At 47.9% G+C, this 5,164-nt stretch overlaps 1 long non-coding RNA gene across 1 annotated transcript; it reads left to right on the top strand.

The window, feature by feature from the left end:
* Positions 1–3,354: 3,354 nt before the first annotated feature.
* LOC125140416 lies at positions 3,355–5,110 on the top strand. Its single transcript, XR_007139708.1, has 5 exons — positions 3,355–3,491; positions 3,608–3,670; positions 4,488–4,577; positions 4,889–4,951; positions 5,065–5,110. It is a non-coding gene; the product is annotated as an uncharacterized LOC125140416 (long non-coding RNA).
* The last annotated feature ends 54 nt before the right edge of the window (positions 5,111–5,164 follow it).

Below are 5,164 nucleotides of genomic sequence, written 5' to 3'. Positions count from 1 at the left end.
TAATGAGTACCATACCGGCAAGCTCAGCTGAGGCCCGTGATAACCGGCTGGTCTCCAAACTGGTGGATACTCCGATGAGGTCGGTTTGAGCGGCCGGCATCCCTAAGCCGTCGGCCTCACCAACTGGGTCGCCAGAACCAGCCGGACCGACCGGGTCGCCGGAACCAGCCAGACTGACCGGGTCGCCCTAACCAGGCGGGTTGCCAGCTGGACCGATGGAACCGAGCGGGTTGACGGAACCAGCTGGAACGACCGTGTCGACGGAATCGACCGGGTCGACCAGGGCGATGGAACCAGCCGGACCGACCGGGTCAACGGAACCAGCCAAACCACCCGGGTCGACCGAAATGACAGAGTCGGATAACGCAGTCGACATGGTTACACCAGCTCCCTGAACTCTCTGCCTGGCCTGAACCAACCAATTTTCCTGTTATCTGTCCCGTGCCCAACCCCTCTACCTCCTGCCCCTGTTTACAGGCTCAGAGCACCACTTGATCCACCACCATGGGTTGCAATTATGGCCAGCTCGACCTGCGGCACCACCCTGGTCTCCAGTCCTGCTGTGATCTCTGGCCCGCCTCCAGCACCACGCTGGTCTCCGGTCCTGCTCTGGCCTCTGGCTCCGCCTCCAGCACCACTCTGGCCGCCAACTCCGCTTTGGTCCCTAGCTCGACCTGCGGCACCACCCTGGTCTCCCGGTCCCACTCTGGTCTCTGGCTCCGCCTCCAGCACCACCCTGGCCGCCAACTCTGCTTTGGTCCCTAGCTCGACCTGGGCACCACCCTGATCTCTGGTCCTGCTTTGGTCTCTGGGCCCGCCTCCAGCACCACCCTGGCCACCAACTCTGTTATGGTCCCTGGCTCGACCCATGGCACCACCCTGGCTCCCAGTCCTGTCCTGGTCTCTGACTCTGCCTTCAATACCACCCTGGTCACCTGCTTTTCCAGCTCCGCCCTGGCTTCCTGCTCTTCCGGCTCCGCCATGGCCCCCTGCTCTGCCGGCGCCGCCCTGGCCCCCTGCTCTGCTAGCGCCGCCCTGGCCTCCAGCTCTGCCGGCGCCGCCCTGGCCTCCAGCTCTGCCGGCGCCGCCCGGGGCCTCCTGCTCGGCTGGCGCCGCCACTACACGAACTCGATCCGCCCTCCCACCCTGGTACCTTTAAGGTACATTATCAAATGCGCTAACAGTAGCCCCACTGCCTCGGTGGTAAAGGGGCATATGACCACCTGTAGCATGGCCAGGACCCCCCTGCCGGAGAGCTTAAGAACTACAGTGAGCTCTGGAGACATTCTGAGAGTTTGATTTACAGAAGGAACAGTGCACAAAAGATTATTTATTAAGAAGTTTGTGTCTGTGTGTTTATATAAGTATAAAATGTTGTGTCTGTTGTATAACATGTTGTATTTAATTCATATTTCACTCGTTGAATCCAGTGGGTTTCAGTGTTTCAGCTTTAAGTCTCATGATTTTTGCTGTTCTACTGAAGTACTTTGATGACAGTATCACATGATATTGTGATGTCACTGCAAGCAAAGGTTGGTTAGTTGTGTGTCACAACTTCACGTCTGCCCCGACTGCACTTACATCTCAGAGTATGCATTCCCCTACACCTTCGTTGTCGCATTTCTCAACTGTAGCTGCAGAAGAGATTTTACAACTCATCCAGTCCTGCAATCCTACCACATGCCCATTGGATCCACTCCCTTCCACTATGCTCCAGACCATCTCCCAAGACCGTCTGCCCTTCATTTCCACTATCGTCAATAGATCCATAGAATCTGGTCAGGTACCAACTATTTTCAAGGGAGCAAGGGTTATTACCATCCTAAAGAAACCTGCTCTGGATCCATCAGACATCAGTAACTACAGACCGGTATCACTGCTCTCGTTTCTTTCATAAATTCTTGAACGTATCGTCTATAAACTGTCTGTTTATCTCTCACTGAACAACCTCCAAGATCCCAACAGTCTGGCTTTAAAGCAGCTCATTCCACAGAAACAGCCCTTTTGGATGTCTCTGAGAAGCTACATGTTGCTAGATCAGCCAGAACTGTCATCCATCCTTATCCTCCTTGACCTTTCAGCAGCGTTTGATACGGTCAACCACCAGACTCTCTTGTCCACCCTCAGAGTTTTGGGATTTGTGGATCAGCTTGGGAATGGTTCGCTTCCTACCTGGAAGGACGCTCATATCAGGTAACATGGAGGGGAGTGACATCTGCTCCACGCAGACTCTCCACTGGCATCCCACAGGGCTCAGTACTTGGTCCTCTTCTTTTCTCCCTGTATACTCACTCTCTTGGTGAAGTTATTTCCTCACATGTGTTCACTACCACTGCTATGCTGATGATACACAACTTATCTTCTCTTTCCCACCCTCAGATGCCACAGCCTCTGACCGGATCTCAGCATGTCTGGCAGAAATTTCATCATGGATGACTGCTCATCAGTTAAAGCTCAATTCTAGCAAAACTGAACTGCTGTTCATCGCAGGTGATTCATTCCCAGGTCATGACCTTGCTATATCCTTGCACAACGATCTGATCTCCCCTTCAGCCACAGCTCGCAACCTTGGGGTACCCATGGACAATCAACTGTCCTTTTCCTCTCATGTTACTAATGTGACTCGCTCATGTCGGTTTCTTCTCTACAACATTAGAAGGTACTTGTTCAGTCTCTTGTCATTTCTAGACTGGATTACTGCAATGCACTGCTGGCAGGTCTACCTATGAACGCAATCCATCCTCTGCAAATGATCCAAAATGCAGCTGCCCGGCTTGTTTTCAACCTTCCAAACTTCTCGCATACCACCCCGCTGCTGCGATCCCTCCACTGGCTTCCAGTAGCTGCACGCATCCGATTCAAAACACTGATGCTGGCCTACAAAGCCAAAAATGGACCAGATCCCGCTTACCTCAAAGCCCTCATCACTCCTCACACTGCACCTCACACCCTCGGATCTACAGCACTGCTCGACTGGTTCCACCATCTCTCAGGGTAAGAGGCAAGTTTACTACAAGACTCTTCTCTGTTCTGGCACCAGGGTGGTGGAACGAACTTCCCCTAGAGGTCCGGACAGCTGAGTCACTGGCTATTTTCATGCGGCAGTTGAAGACCTACTTATTCAGGAAACACTTCAACTAGCACTTCTTTTCTAATCTTTTGCATTTAAAAATAAATAAATAAATAAAACCACAACCTTTGACACTTTCATTGTAACTTTGAACAAAAGTTTTTAACTCATGGTATCTTAAGTATGTAAACTAGTGAGCCAGCAATAATGTATTCAATGTTAGAGACTTAAGCACTTATGTACGTTGCTCTGGATAAGGGGTCTGTCACATGCTGTAATGTAAATGTGTCAGAAATAAAGTATGTTTGTTTCCCATAACTCAATGTTTCAGACCTGTTGACACAGCTGAAAGAAGCAGGAGCTGATCTGAAGGATGTGTATGATAACCTGAGCAAGTGTCAAACAACAAACAACAGCAACGGTATATCTACACACACATCACACATCAACATAGAATTAATTTGTAAAATATTTGTATAGTTACAGATGAACATAAACATCATGGGTTTGATTATCATAAGATTCTCTCCGAAACAGAGCTTGAAGATCAGCTGAAGCAAAAGGAGAAGGAACTTTCAGACCTGAGAGACAGTAATGCTGGTGAGAGACCAGTTTCTCCATCCAGACTTCATCATGCTACATCACTCTCCATCCCAGCACAGTGTGCTCTAATTGGTTGAGAACATAAGATAAATAAATAGATTGCTAGCATCCCAGTAGCAATAATAAGAAACAACAACACAGTCATCCCCTCAACCCAAACATGTGCAAATGAGAGAAATATTTTTTATATGAAATATAAAATTTAACTTGTCCAGTAGCAGCAAGTAAAGACAAGCAAATACAGGTGAAAAACTAAGGACAGTAGCAGATGATTCCGGGGTCTGTGGTTCCGTGTAGCAGCAGCTAAACAAATCCAAAGTGCAGGTCTGCTGGAATCTGATGAATTTTCTAGCTTGACTTGAACAAATGGACAGTAGGTGAAGGTCAGCACACAGAAAAGGACAGAGTTTTAGATCAACAAACTGGAGCAATAAACCAGACATGACTCAGCTGTAGTGGGCATGTGTGTCATGAAATAACACCGGAGTGACAAGTCACTATGACCACCTGTAGCATGGCCAGGACCCCCCCCCTGCTGGAGAGCTTAAGAACTACAAACTAAATGAGTTTATGTCTGTGTGTGTGTATACGTATAAATGTTGTGTCTGTTGTATAACGTTGTATTGTATTTCACTCCTTGAATCCAGTAGGTTTCAGTGTTTCAGCTTAGTGTTTCAGTCTCATGATTTTTGCTGTTCTGCTGAAGCGCTTTGATGACGGTATCACATGATATCATGATGACACTGCAAGCACCGTTTGGTTAGGTGTGTGTCAGAAATGAAGTGTGTTTGTTTCCCATAATTCACTGTTTCAGACCTGTTGTCGGAGCTGAGAGAAAAAGGTGCTGCTTTGGAAGAACTGTATGAAAACCTGGCCAAGTGTCAAACAACAAATAACAGCAACGGTATATCTACACACACACACACACACACACACACACACACACACACACACACACACTATTGGACTAGTGATGGACTGGACCCTGAACATATACTGTAGGAAAATGGCAAAGAGAGATGGACTAAAGTGGCAGTTAAAAAGGTTTGGGAAGATGATGTGTGACAGGAAACGTGGAATGATGGAGCCGTGACCATCATCGCAATAAACAAAGAAAAAAACTTCAACATAGAATTAATTTGTAAAATATCTGTATAGTTACTGATGTACATAAACTTCATGGGTTTGATTATCATAAGATTCTCTCCCAAACAGAGCTTGGAGATCAGCTGAAGCAAAAGGAGAAGGAACTTTCAGACCTTAGAGACAGTAATGCAGGTGATTGACCAGTTTCTCCATCAAGTCTTCATCATGCTACATCACTCTCCATCCCAGCACAGTGGGCATATACACAGACATGTGTGTGATTTTGACAGTTTTCTCCTAAACAGAGCTTGAAGATCAGCTGAAGAAGGACATTTCAGAGATGACACACAATAACACAGGTGAGAGACGAATTTCTCCACCCGGACTCTTTCAGACAGCACAAAA

Source organism: Tachysurus fulvidraco, unplaced genomic scaffold (genome assembly GCF_022655615.1).
Source record: "Tachysurus fulvidraco isolate hzauxx_2018 unplaced genomic scaffold, HZAU_PFXX_2.0 HiC_scaffold_214_np12, whole genome shotgun sequence".
NCBI classification, from domain to species: domain Eukaryota; kingdom Metazoa; phylum Chordata; class Actinopteri; order Siluriformes; family Bagridae; genus Tachysurus; species Tachysurus fulvidraco.
This window is presented reverse-complemented; position numbering and strand designations above follow the sequence as displayed.